The sequence below is a fragment of the Triturus cristatus genome, chromosome 5_2, assembly GCF_964204655.1.
Source record: "Triturus cristatus chromosome 5_2, aTriCri1.1, whole genome shotgun sequence".
In the NCBI taxonomy this organism is placed as follows: Eukaryota; Metazoa; Chordata; class Amphibia; order Caudata; family Salamandridae; genus Triturus; species Triturus cristatus.
The window spans coordinates 451,553,108-451,568,121 of record NC_140588.1 but is presented as its reverse complement, the minus strand read 5'-3'; the positions used below and the strand labels follow the sequence as shown (position 1 = coordinate 451,568,121).

The 15,014-nt window shown below is 44.0% G+C and overlaps 1 protein-coding gene across 8 annotated transcripts in view; it reads right to left on the bottom strand.

The window, feature by feature from the left end:
• COA1 (cytochrome c oxidase assembly factor 1) overlaps positions 1-15,014 on the bottom strand; it is a 452,120-nt gene that overhangs the window by 430,807 nt on the left and 6,299 nt on the right. For all 8 annotated transcript variants that reach the window (XM_085607404.1, XM_085607408.1, XM_085607403.1 and 5 more), the window contains exon 2: positions 2,009-2,119. The gene's annotated coding sequence lies outside the window, so the exon portion shown is untranslated. The remainder of the gene's footprint in view (positions 1-2,008; positions 2,120-15,014) is intronic.

Below are 15,014 nucleotides of genomic sequence, written 5' to 3'. Positions count from 1 at the left end.
AATAGATAAAAAAAAAAAAAAAGCATGGATGTAGGTTTTGACACTATGTTTTAAAATAAAGACAAGAACTAATAACTTCCCAGAAAGGTCAACATTCTTCCTGATACCAATTTTACTTTTCACCATAAAATAACTAAAAGTGCAACATTATAGTCTAATAAACACATTTTTTTTTTTTTTTTTTTTAGAGGTGGCATTCTGAACTCGCATATTGAAGGTGCTTTCTTAAAAGAAGGATTGGTAAAATGAAGATAATTGGCTAAAATCACACAATTTTGTTAAGAAGGGGGTAATCCTGGTTCCGTTTTTTTATAATTAAATGGGTATCTTTTTGTCTCAGTTTTATATCTCAACTGTCAATGTTTTGGTTTTCTCTTTTTGTGTATGGAGTAAGAGCGAGGGTGGCAATAAGAAGCCACTGAAAAGCTTGGCTCGTTGTGGGCTCAAGGTTCCAATAAGACCTCAAGCTGAGCCAGTCGGGCTCAAGCTCTCCGCAGCTCGCTCATCTCTAGCAGTAGACTCTCCCTTCATTTTGAACCAGTCTAAAATTGCACATAGAATGTAAGAAGTGGGTTGTGGTTATGAGCCTCAGGAAAGGCAATTTACTAGAGAATAGATTTATTGGGGGAGGATGTGGGAGACGGGAGATACGCCCCTGGTGTTTCTGCCCATTTTCTGTTAACTGTGGCGTGTTTCAATATGGCAGGGTAACCCGAGACATTTTTAGGCATCACCAAAGTGGGCTCTGGCCCAGGGCCCCAGACTTTCAGGGTACCCCTGTTAGACCCAGCTGCAGAGACTCTTGCCCTGATTACCTTGAATAATTTTAAAACAAATTTTAAATACCATTTTCCTTTCATTTATTTTTAACGTGTGTGTGATGTTTCAGAGTCTTTACAGACATTTTGCAGAGAAATGCTGTGTTTATGTTTCATGCAACATGCATAAAAAAAGTTTCTTTTATATCAAAACAGGACCTCGCATATGAGAAATGGGAGGATGTCACAGTAATTATTTGTAAAATTAGCTTGCTTCTGCTGAGGTACAATATGGAAAACACATGTCACTCTCCCTGAATATTTGAGGCAAAAACATTTAGAATTTGCACCGGGCACTCAGTGAACTGGCCGCAGGAGGGCAAGAAAGAGCTGAAACTGGATCATAAAGTCAAAGCTGTTTCGAACAGGGGCCCCAAACATTCGTTTGGAAGAGGGCCCCCAAAATCCTTAAGATATCCCTGGCGGAATTAAAAAATGAAACATTGTGAGAATGGATTTGCATTTTCTTTCATCCCAGTGAACGGGCTTGGATGCTGATCATATTCAAGAAAGGTCTTCTTTGGACTTCGCAGGTAGTCCATTGTTATTTTTAGGTCTCGCCTGACCCAGCGCATGCGCTGGTCTGGCGAGTCATTTTGTGAGGGCTCCAAAAAGTGCTACCAGGCCAGTCTAGAGCTACAGTGCGGGTGCGCGCGTCGCGCTTTACCGCGATTACTTTCACTTTCGCGGCCGCTTTGATGTTTGATCGCGATCACTTTCGCGGCCGCTTTGATGTTCTCCGTGAGGCTTCAATAGATTGCAGCAGTTAAAACAAGCATTGGCATAGCCAATAGGTCTCGCTTTTGGGACCTTATAAGTATTTAGTTATGCAACTGTTGCATGGCTAAACACTTATAAGGTCCCAAAGGCGAGAACTATTGGCTATGCCAATGCTTGTTTAATATGTGGGGGGAGGCATACATTTGCAAGTATCGGGATTTTCAGGAATGGTTTACATTGTCGGCAGACAGCAGATTTGCCTCAGACAGAACAGCGCCCTCTGTATTCTTTTAAATTGGGGGGGAAGCATGTGCTGTACTATTATTTAAATACCATGTTCAACAAATTGCATACAAGTGTGATTCCTTTAAATATTTACAAATATTGTATGTGTGCGATGTTTATTATACATGTGTATTTCACGAAATGAAAGCGCCCTCTAGGAAGCAACTAAAGAGACAGCAACTCACCTCCGATGGCCACCAGGAGACCTCCTATAACGATGAACGAAAGAGCTGCCAGCACCCGGTGTTTGGTCCTTCCGTTCCACACGCTTTTCAGACAGACAGTCTGCCTGTGAGCTACAAAAGAAACAAAGATGTGCATCCAGGTAAAGCAGCGGAGAAAAAAGCCAGAATATTTTTTAGTCAATGATTGCGTTTTAGCTGTATATTGTAGATGCATATATTTTACTGTCCAGAGTTCTTTTGACAACAGATACCAAAGACATAAGTTGTCTTGATATGATTTAAAATACCCAGACGAGGATAATAGTTCTGAAACATTCAAGGTGCTGTGCGTGCCACACAATTGTATCGAGGGGGACATGTTTTGGCCCGGTGCTTTGTTCTTTTTTTCTACTCCTGAGGGGTTCAAGCTAAACTGCAGGGCCTTTTAACTGGGCATGTTTGTCGCCAACAAAACATAATTGAACAATTAATTATAATGTGCGAGTTTCACGCAGGATGAATGTGATGGCCGTAACAAGGCCGTAACAAGGCCTTAACAATGTCAACGAGAAGCGGAAATGTGAAGACCAGAACAACTGGTACGCCGGCAACTCACCGCCCAATCGGAGGAGCAGTGCGGAACAGCATTGGGCACCCCAGACCCCGGCACTCCTCGCTGATTAAGCTCCAGTAACTTATCCAGCATGAAGAAGAAGTATCCGTTGCCTGTCTGGTGCTTATTGGGCATGACGGATCCTTAGGGTGGTGGGGGGTGGGGGGGGGGGGGGGTGTTCAAGCCTGTAAAGGCACACAGAGCAGCAATAACATGCATACAAAGTAAAGCAAGACACGCGGCCACCATGATTATATGTAAAAAAAAGTGATTCTTAATGCACATACAAACAAGCCATGCCCGGTCACCATGGGGTGCGGGTGCACTTTGAGTATGGGACATGTATGTGCGATAGTGCATGCTGAGGAAGGGAATGAGCACTGACACAGTGAATGAAGATAACGGGGCGTGTGCTCGTCTGGGAGACACTCCGCGCTCCAGCCTCTTCCTGTGCTGCACAGCTCCAATGAGTGGCTGCCCGAGCCTCGAAGCACGGAAAGGAAGGGGGCGGCTATGCTGGAGCAGAGTTTTCTGTTGAAAATTTATTGAGTTTTAAGCTCCAGTTTCGTTTATATGTTATGAATAATTTTGCTAATTTTAAATTACTAATTAATAGTTTGTTTTGTTTGATTAATCAATGTTAGACCTGTCAGCCCTTTGGGTGGTCCCTCCTCATCATTATTTATTTTGTCCCACTTTTGCCTCAAACCCTGTCAGTATTTTTTCCTTTTTGGGAACCACCAGACTTTTTAGTGTTGCTGCAGATTCAGGGAGCCATTTTATCTACCCCTGGAACTTCTGTCTGTGGGCCTGGAGCACAAAATGGTGGCCACTTGTGACATCACCAGCACCCACTGGAACCTACTAGAACCTTCTGCAACATTCTGGAGCCCTGTGACAGTTGGAGGCGGTTTAGAATGTTGGGAAGCTAAGACAGAGAGTTGGCAGTTGGAGCTGGCAGTTGGCACCTGACTGGTGAAGAGAGAGCAGCAGAAACTTGAAGGAGGAAGGAGTGAGGCAGCAGGGGTGGAAACTTGTGCCTGGAGTGGGGTCCATAAACCCACCCTTGATACTAATCCCTACTGACTGAGCCCAGCCTGGAGCCCTGTGTGGGAAGAAGCAAGAAAAACCATCTTAAGGACCTGGACAGCAGGAACAGGCCTTAGAATCCAAGAACAGCAAGATCCTGACCTGGATACTGGTTTCCCTGGAGTCCGACGTCGAGAAGCCTGAGACCCGGAGCCCGAGGTGGAGAAGCGGCGCTGACTGGAAAAGCAGACGTCGTACCCGGAGCTGCCAGAGGTCGAGAGAGGGCGCCGACGGAGGTCGTAGAGAGTACCAGAGGTCGAGGAGGAAGTCACCCGCGGTCGAGTGAGCGGCGTCGACGGGGGAGTGAAGTCCACCCTCCGGAGTCGCCGGAGACCGAGGTGAAGCGTGCCGGAGGTCGGGAGTGGAGGTCGCACTCCGGAGTCGCCGGAACCTGAGGAGAGGAGCACCGGAGGTCGGGAGTGAGGTCGCACTCCGGAGTCGCCGGAACCTGAGGAGAGGAGCACCGGAGGTCGGGAGTGGGGATCGCACTCCGGAGCCGCCGGAAGTCGACATCGAGCCAAGGTCGGCCGACGTCATCGAACCTGAGGTCGCCATCGGACCGGAGCCGCCCGAAGTCGACATCGAGCCAAGACTGCCCGACGTCATCGAATCGGAGGTCGAGATCGAGCCGAGGCCGCCGACATCGAACCGGAACCGCCTACCGGCGTCGTCAAGAACTGACATTGTGCCGAGGCCGCTGACATCGAACCGGAACCGCCTCACGGCGTCGACACGACTCCAGCGGCGTCGGAGCTTCAGAAAAAGGGCAGTAAGTGGAATAGAGGGCGCCTAAGGCCCTGTGGAATCCTAAGAGACTACTCTAGGGGTTAGAGAGGTGCTGGAACCAGCTGGATTGTGCCAGGGGTGAGCTGAGACTAATTCAGAGGGGTTGTGTAGAGTGAGAGAGCCAGGTCTCTAGTATTCCCCCCTTGATCTACCTCAGTTTAGGCCTCAGCCTTGTCCAAGCCAGGGAGTAGACACCCTCAAGCCATCCACCTAACCACAAGCTGTGCCTGGGCCAAATCAGCCCATAGTAATCTCAAATGTGATCTGATTCTTTAAGTGTCACTGTCAGCTGTTAACTATTTATTGAGAGCACTGTATTTAACTTATTTATTGCTTCACTGTATTTATTGTTCCACAGTATTTATTGTCGCACAATATTTATTGGTTTGCAGTATTGATTGCCTCAGAATATTTAATTGCCTGTATGTATTGCACTTATATTTATGCCTTTATTATTTATGATCACCCCTATTTATTGAATCCTTAAGACAGTACTTAATTGACCTGCACTATTTAACAAGCCTTGTATATTGTGATTGTGTTATTATTTATTTAATCAGCAACTAAGAGAAAAAGAAGATAAACAGAGATATTTTCATAATTTTTACGGTGTAGAGTCGTTTTTGGAACGGATGCACGCATGGTTACTGTATGGGTATGTCGTATGCTTAGCACGGTGCCTGAGTCCTGACCACTCGAGCCAAGCTACCACTGTGGATGTCTGGAGAGACCCCGTTACCACCACCCTTTCCGGTGTGGGAGTGGGAGTATTTCCAACAATCAACATTTACTAATGAGAGAAATTATACGTGGGATGCATTTATGTTGCTTAATAATAGTGTGCGGTTTATTCGTAAAAGCTATTTGTTTTGTGTTTTGTGCATTTTAAATAATGTGTATTAATGCTTAAATGCGTTGCAGAGAGCTAGATAAGTACATACACATAAGGGTATTAGAGGGGTTTAACACTGTACAATCATTATGATGTGGTAACGTTGTTTTTGTCTCTTTTAATTAAGATGGTCCGTTTTGGCCTAGATAAAGATGGCTGCCTTTTACAGCCTGCGCTCGAATGATCGAATTTTGATGGGAGGCCTTACTGAACATGGTCGAGAGTCACCTGACCGCAGCCTCTGCCTGAATTAAAAGTTTCCGTGAGGACAGCAGCTCTGGGCGTGCTTCCAACTGCCCTTGGACGAGGATAAAGTCACAATGAACAATGACAATGCTGCGGTGGCTCTGCTAGGCCGAAAGAAACATTTGTAAACTCCAGTTTCCTTCTTCCGTCTTTTTATTTTTGTGATTTTTCCTGAGCGGAGATTTTCTAAATGTATCAAAAGACTTCCTTTCCTGCTCGCTCTGCATAGTGGCTCAACGGATATTCAACAGTTGATTGTAACTTTTTATTTGATATTTTTCCTATAAAAATGTTAGACTAGAGAGGGTTCATGTTCATTGCGCTCTTTACATTCATCGCGTTCCTTGCGGGCATCGCGTTTGGACTTCATGCTGAGGACGGCAGCTCGAGAGACTTTACCGAGAGACCTGTCCTGTCTCATTTAGCTAGAATAGGTAACTATGAGAATAACGATTTGCTAATGATTGATCTTTCTTTGAAATTAATTTTAGATAAACAAGCATTTGTTTGAATTACAGTGTCGGGTGATTATTCTTTGTCGTCTTTATTGAGTTTCATATGTATTTCTCATGTTCAAAATCATGACTCAAGGCAATGACATATGGTCGCATTGACCTCATGGTAGATGCAGATTGGTCTAGGTTTTCTCTCCTATATTCAGTGTGGATAGAGTAATAGCGTGAATTTAGTGATATGGGCCCTAGCGTATGATGTGTGACTGCGTGTGTGACTGTAGATTTACTCTGTCCGTGGAAGCAGGGAGAATTTATATGTGCCGATCTGCAGTTTCCTGGTAGCAGAGGATGGTTTGATCATTGTCTTGATCTGATTAGATTGCTTGTACATAGGTTTTTGATTTATTGATTATTGATTGATGTTGGTATATGTACTAATACTAGATGTTGAGGTCATCGTATTGAGTTCTATGTAGTGTGTGCGGCTTCTGGAACTTGGGAGCTGGTGACAGTTCCGTAGTAGGGCAGAGGGAAGTAAGTGCTTAAGTGCTGCTCTCGGGAAAAACGGGATTGTTGGCCCTGTACGTATGCGGGGAAAACGTGTGACAATTGAGGTTGCGCGTCACATTGTCTGGGTTCGGAATCAGTGACATCGTTGTGTGTTACTATTAGAGATATATTTTCGGTATAAAAGGAGTGTTTATGGTAGCGAAGGTTATCTGTGAAACTCTGGTCTTAAGTCCCAGGGATCCGTAAGGTTCGCCGTTAAAGCTTATCGCTGGAGAAGTAATAGGTATTCTCTGAGCTTGTCTGAAGGACTGGGCAGAGGTAAGCACTGCTTGGTTAACGCGTGTTATAATTCTGTAGTGGGACAGACTGATTGCTGTTCTCGGGAAAAGCAGGATTCTGTGTGCATGTGCTACATTTTCTGGTGTGAAAGTGCGTGGATGTATGAGCATTTAGTTGATTGTGAGACTCTTTGGAGCAGTCCTAGAGGAAACAGTTAATGGATGCATGTTAGAAGGGCAGAGTAGAGGGATGTGCTACTGTGTCAACGAAAGTAATTATTCCGTGTTGGAGCAGAGGTAAGCGCTGTTCTAGAGAGAAGCGGGATTCTTGTGAGAAAGATTTTCTTTACTATTCTGTGGTTAGTGAAGCAGACAATGGAGATGTTTATATGTTGTAACTAATAGATTTTGTAGAATCTGAAACGAAGTCTACTGAGAAGGCTTTGTAAAGGAGGGGTAGACGAGTGACAGGAGACAGAGCAGAAGAGACTGCAGCGACTGCTGACGTCATTTAGACCGCGCTGTGATTGGATAGTGACTCGGAACAGTGCTCGCGCTAGGATTGGTGTGTTAGTGTGAGCCGCGCAGGGATTGGAAGGAGTACAGAGTGACGTGGACGCCCCAGGATTGGTGCGTAGGTGTGTGTCGCGCTGTTATTGGGCAAAGATTCACAATTGTACGGAAGGGACTAGAGGATATTGGTAAACGTTAAAATGTATTACCAACCAGAGGAAAAGAAGAAAAAATCTTTGTTCGGTAAAATAAAAAGGTGGTTCGACAAAGATAAAAATGTGATAACTAGGGAAGGTGAATTGCTACCTCCGACGAGAACTCCTGCATCCTTCATGGTTGCGAAATATGGGTATCATACCTGTATATGGTTGGATAACTGGGTAAAGTATACTAAGGAAGATGGTGTTTTAGCGTTTCCGGAACATGGTTCATTTAATATGGCCGTGTTGAGAAATTTACGGGAAAAGATGATGTGTCTAGAGCCTAGACCAAGGCCGACACAGTTTGAGGCGTTGGTGGAATGGGAAGATGAGGTGCATGAGCGAGAAAAGCAGAGGAGTGGAGGCAATTATAGGTCCTTTTTTGGGAGGAAATATGATCGTGAGACTCATCATGATCGAATGAGGAGATGGCGAGATGCTAGTATGTCAGAGGGATTATATCCTATGAGGACTGTTGATGAAGCGGAAGGGAGGAAAGGTGCAGAGAAGGTGCCTGATGCCGAAGTGAGAAGGTATGGAGTTACTGATTATGAGGATGAGGTCTTGGATGACATGATTTACAAGAGACCACCTCCGTATAGACCAGAACCAGAAGAGGGTACGCCAGTTTCTACTCCTGTAAGAGATACTTTGCGGATTATTAAAACTGAAGTTGTGACACCTGATCTGAAAAATAGTAGCTCTTTCATGGAAAGGGAGAGAGAGAGAGAGCGAGAGAGAGAGAATCGAGTCAGTGAAGAGAAAACAAGAGAATTAGCCAGAACCACATCTGAGCTGACTGAGAAAATCCGTGAGCTGACGAAAAATCTTGAAGCAGTTACAGTGCCTGTAACTATTGGTCCGGTTGTGCCTATTTTTGATAAACAAAGAATGGGTGAAAATAATTTGACAGTTCCTCATGTTGGAAATGGTTTGGTTGGTACTTGTACTTTGGAAGAATCAAGAGTGAGAACAGGAGGAAATGATTTAAGGCAGTCGAGACATGACACATGTAGTGGAGGATTAGATGTGCAGCAGCCTAATTCAGGATTGAATGCTGGTTGTTTGGGAGGAACAATTTTGGAACCACAGAGGATGACAGAACAAGTGGGTGCAGTAAAAAAGTCTACTGAAATAACAGCTGAAGATTTGAATGATTGGTTGAAAGTTCTTCAAAAGAAGGATAAAGATTCACAGGCAATTGATGTAGCCAGGTTACGCATGGAATTGGAGGAGCTTATTGCAGGGACAATTCCTACAGACATACTCAAAAACCATCATGATGGAGAGTTGTTATTCATGTGCAAGAGCATCACCTGGAGAGCTAAGAATACACGTGAAAGGTTAAAAGCAATGCGAGTGAACAGGGAGTTGACATGGATAAGGTGAAAGCTTTGCAGAAACCTTACAGAGTGGATTTTACAGACAGAGATATTGAAAATCTAAATAGTGCTGGCAGAACAGGACAGATTAAGGAAATGATTGCTTTATTGCGAAAATGGGGTGATGTAGAAAAGTGGAAGGATAGATGGTCCATAAAAGGGAAGATTCAGTGGACAAGACTTACTCAGCTTTCCCTGTGAGAGAAAAAGAGAAAACAGTGGATGCTTATCCTATGAGGGAGATTCCTGGAGGAGGATATGTACATGTTCCATGGACTAGACAGGATATTTTATCATTTACAAATGATTTCCCTCGACTGAGAGAAAAGCCCGTCGAGTGGTATAGGCAGGTAGACAGGTTTGTGAAATTGTCGAAAGTGCTGTGGATTGATCTGAATAGTCTGTTTGATATAATTGTTCCAGCAGACTTGTGGGCTGAGTGTAAAATAGTTGTAGATTGGCCTGCTAAGGATTATCCAAGAGACCCGAAAACAGGAGCACCAGATCCAGAGGTAATGAAGAAGTACGAGCAGGTAATTGTGTTCCTGAAAAATAAAGTAACCCCAAAAGAAACAGACTGGGTTAAGATAGATCGGACGCATCAGGAAACAAAAGAATCAGTTCATGCTTTTTACGAAAGGCTGATACTGGCTTTTAAACAGTTCAGTGGGGACGAACACCTGGGTGACAAGGATTTGAGTCATTTTGTATACAGATTTGTATATGGCCTGAGACCTGAAATTAGTGAAAGGATTCGTGAGCATACAGTTGATTGGCAGAGTAAAAAGATTGATGAAATCCTGAGACATGCAAAGTACTTCAGTGATGAGATTGAAACAAAACAGAGAAAACTAAAAGAGAAAGCAATGTGGGCACAGGTGAAAGTTGCTGAAAGGCAGGAAGCACAGTTGATGGAACAGGCAAATAATCCAGGAATTAGACCCAGATATGCAGGAAAAGGAAAGGGGAATTTAGAGGAGGCTAAGAAGAAGTTCCCTTGTCACAACTGTGGACAATTGGGGCATTGGAGATCCGAGTGTACCAATCCACCATTAGTGAGTAATGAAAGTAAAACCTTAAATCAACAGGTGCAGAACGAGGGGTGTAATCAACAGCAGCAACAGCAGAAGGTTGTCAGACAGCAGAGTCAAGAGCCAAAACCGCCCTTGCCGCAGAATAAAGGGTCCCAAAAGTATAACTAGGACTCAGGATTCTACAATGATGAGCAGGTAAACAAACCGAGGCGTTCTAACCTGGCACAGCAGTACTGGTTAAAAAATGAGGGGAGTGAGTCTGAAGGGGATTATTGACGGTGCCGAAGAGAGGAGGAGGAGTGCATACTTGGTGCAACTCTAGAAATAGACCAGGCAGGACCATTTGTGGATGGGAAAATAAATGGGGAGAGTGTTACTTATTTGGTAGACACAGGTGCGACGAGATCAACTGTCAGGTCAGCAGATATTAGAAATCTTCCTCTCTCGGACGAAGCAATCCAAGTAGTTGGTGTAGCAAATACACAGATTAAGACCCGTCTTACTGAACCAGTAAGGGTAAGAATAGGGAAATTTTCAGACATGCACAGATTTGTTGTCTGTGACACCAGTCCAGTGAACTTGTTAGGTAGGGACCTATTGTGCAAGATGAATTGTACAATTTTTTGTACTCCGGATGGAATAGCTTTTGAGACACCAGATGAGGATGTTTTGTACCGGATGACTCTAGATAATAGAGAGAGTGAGATTGTTGGTACATATGCTGCGTTTAATCCAGATGATTTGCCTCGAGTTGAGACACACAGTGAAAACAGCAGTTTGGGATTTTACATGAGAAGATGTGGGATTGATGAATAATGTAGATCCAGTGAAGATTTCAGTGAAAGAGGGAATCACTTATCCTAATATTCCGCAGTACAGATTGACACCGGAAATAATTGAGGGAATTACTCCTATTATTGACAAAATGATTCAACAAGGTGTTTTAAGAGAGTTACTGAGTAGCCCGTGTAATTCACCGATAATGGGGTTGAAGAAACCTAATGGAAAGTTCAGGATTGTACAGGATTTGAGAAAAGTTAACAAAATTGTGGTGGCATGTTGTCCCATTGTGCCAAATCCTTCAGTGATTTTGTACCAGATTACACATGATGCTGAGTGGTGCACAGTGATTGATTTGTGTCATGCTTTCTTTTCAATTCCATTACATCATGACAGCCAGCCGATTTTTGCATTCCGGTTTGGCCAGCGTATTTTAGCATGGTGTCGTATCCCACAGGGGTATACAGAGAGTCCTTCGATATTCAATCAGTTATTGAAAAAATCATTGGAGAGTTTGATCATGCCTGAAAGCTCAGTGCTAGTGCAGTATATTGATGACTTACTTGTGGCATCGAAGACCCGTGAAGCTTGTGAAGTAGATTCCATAGCTTTGCTGAATCATCTGGCAGATGGAGGATTAAAGGTATCTCCAGCCAAATTGCAATTTTGCAAGAAAGAGGTGCATTATCTTGGACACAATATTGAAAAGGGTCTGAGAAAAGTGACCGATGACAGGATCAAAATTATCAGAGGAATGAGAGCCCCGATGACCCAGAGAGAAGTGAGGATGTTTCTGGGGATGGTGGGTTATTGTCGTCAGTGGATAAGTAATTTCTCCCTGATAGCAAAGCCACTGATTAAGCTGACAAAAAGTGAGGTGAGAGACCCTTTGGAATTGGATGGAGAACAAATGGCAGCATTTGAGGAGTTGAAGAACAGAATATGTGAAGCCCCTGCTTTGGGAATGCCAGACTATGAGAAAGAGTTTGAGTTGTACTGCAGTGAGAGAAATGGATGTGCACTTTCAGTATTAATTCAGAAGCACGGACAACTGAGAAGGCCGATTGCGTACTTCTCATCGACACTTGACCCTGTAGCTGTGGGTTTGCCAGGTTGTCTGAAAGCAGTAGCTGCTACATGCAGAAGCTCGGAACAGAGTGAGGGCATAATAATGGGATATCCTGTAAGGGTATTCGTACCGCATGATGTGGCAATTCTTTTAACAAGAAGCAGGACTCAGTACATGTCACATAGTCGGTTGACTAAATATGAGAAAATCATTCTGGGAGCATCAAATGTGACTCTTGAGAGATGTGTGAATGTGAATCCAGCAACGTTGTTACCGGATGCTGACAATGTGAATGTTGGAGATGATGTTGATCATGATTGTTTGGATGTGCTTGACTACTGCACAAAACCAAGACCAGACATAAGAGATTTGCCATTACCTGAGAGTGATCATGTGCTGTTTGTGGATGGATCTTGTCTGAGAACCGATGATGGTGTGCTAAGTGCAGCATATGCGGTGTGCAAGGTTTCAGAAGTCATGGAGGCTTCATCTTTGAAAGGAGTGAGATCTGCTCAGGTGGCTGAATTGGTGGCATTAACAAAGGCTTGCAAAATTGGAAAGAATCTGAGAGTGACTGTGATGACTGATAGTCAGTATGGATTTGGAGTTGTTCATGACTTTGGCCAGCTTTGGCTACAGAGAGGTTTCTTGACGTCGAGTGGAACTCCAATAAAGAATGCTGAAGTGATTGGGAAATTGCTTGAGGCGATACAGCTGCCTAAAGAGCTAGCAGTTGTGAAGTGTGCTGCTCATGGACAAGGAGATGATTTTGTTACTCTTGGTAATAGATTTGCCAATGACATAGCACAATATTGTGCTAAAAACAATCATTCGATTAACAGGGCACGAGAGAGGGAAATGTCTTTTTGTTCTGTGATGTTTACTAATGTCCTAGAAACGTGGGATGAAGTGAAACAGTTGCAGGATGAGGCAGGAGATGAGGAAATGAGAGATTGGATCAAGGCAGGTTGTGCCCCAAGAGAAACAGATCATGTTTGGATCTACAGAGATGGTAGACCAGTCATGCCTAACTCAATGTTGTCGACAATGGCAAGAATGTATCATGGCCAGGGACATTTGGGAAGGGATGCGATGATTAGGTCCTTTAAGCAAACCTGGTACAATGCAAAGTTCAGGCTAATTGCAGAGAGCATCTGTCAGAGATGTTTGATTTGTCAGCAGTTCAATAATGGGAAAAAGACAGTGGTGAGTCTAGGAACAATAGGCAGAGAAGGAGGTCCTTTTACCAGAATGCAAATAGATTTCATTGAAATGCCCCAAGTGAACAAATTGAGGTATGTTCTAGTGGTAGTCTGTTTGTTCTCAAGATGGGTGGAGGCCTATCCGACTAGGAGAAATGATGGAATAACAGTTGCAAAGTTACTGTTGAGAGAGTTGATTCCTAGGTACGGGTTCCCAGTGACCATTGAGTCTGATAGAGGTGGACACTTCTATAATGAGCTCATGAGTTTAATTTGTGAAGCATTGAGCATACAGCAGAAGCTACATTGTGCATACAGACCAGAGGCTTCTGGCGTCGTTGAACAGATGAACGGCACAATAAAAAACAGAATTGGTAAGATGTGTTTAGCCACTGGAATGAAATGGCCTGATGTCTTGCCTCTAGTGCTGATGACTATTAGGTCTACTCCAGATAGAACCATAGGTTTGAGTCCGCACGAAATTTTAATGGGACGTGCGATGAGACATGCATTTGTGCCTGTCAACAAGTTGATGACAATAACTGATGACATGATTTTGGATTACTGTAAAGGCCTGGCTGACGCAGTTCATTCTGTGTTTCACCAGGTTGGAGGAGACGCTACCACACTTGAGAAGAAGCAAGCCCATGATCTGAGTCCAGGGGACTGGGTGAGAATTAAGGTGCACAGGAGAAGAAATTGCTTGGTTCCAAGGTGGGGAAGGCCGAGACAAGTCATTCTGACTACGACAACTGCAGTGAAGTGTGCCGGTGTGAAAAACTGGGTGCATGCGAGTCATACTCTGAGAGTTCCAAATCCAAAGGATGGGACTGGTAAGGAGTATTTTGAAGAGTCAGATTCCAGTGATGATGCAGAAGCTGAACCAGTGAGAAGGGGAAGAAATCAGGAAAGAGGTGAAGGTGAAAGAGAAATGAGTGATTCTTTTCCTTCTCCGAGAGAGGCTTCAAGAGAAACATTGAGAGTCTCAGAGGAGAGATCGGATTCTGTAAGAGTGCCTGCAGTTCCAACGAGTAGTAGAAGAGAAAGGAGCAATTCCACAGAGACTACTCCTGAATAAGATGAGGAGGTTGAGAATCCACTTGAGATTATACCTGAGAAAGTAGGGTCAGAAGAAGTTAAAGAGGGACAGATTGCGGAAGACCCCCGAGGAGGTGTAGGGAACATTCCTGATAAGCTAGGTGAAGGGACAAGTAGACAGCAAGAAGATTGCGTGTCGGAGACCCGAGGAGGGACAGAATTAGGGAAATCTCAATCGGTGGTGGAAAAAACTGTGGAGAAGAAGAAAATTGTTGAGGAACAAGAGGCAAATGAGACAGAATCGGATGAGACTGATAATGAAAAATCAGAGGGTCGAGTTCTGAGAAAGAGAACTTGGATCAGAGAAAGAAACAACAAGGAAGTGAGACCAAAAAGGTTGTAAGAGGAGATCTTTGGCCCAACAGAGTGAAGAGGTTACGATACAGACTGACACGAGCAAATTCATCGAAAGCTGAACAAGTGAACGAGGTGTCAAGTCAGAATCAAACGAAAGGTGAAAAACAAAAGGTTACAGAGGAACCAGAGGAGATCAAGAGAATCAGAAAACCTAACCAGAAGTATAGGTCACCGGAATGGACGTACGTGGCACTGTCTGAAGGTGAAGAGGCAGATAGTCAAGGAAATCCAGAGGGGACCGTACGAGAAGTGGTTGAGGAGAAAACTGTTGGAATTCTAAAAATTATCCTGACTGACATTGGAGAAGAGTCGGATGCACTGGATGTTGTTGATGATCTAATACAATTTGATTTTGCTGAAGAAGAAGTGAAAGTGAACTGAAAGAGTCACTTGGAGAAAGTGAAAAGGGAAAATTTGAAATTAGCAGTGTGAAATAATCTGGAGTTCTAAAAAACTCAGTAGTGGAGTGGAAGAGGCTAAGTCAAAAGACACTGCCAAAGTAGTAAAATGGCTAACACAGAGA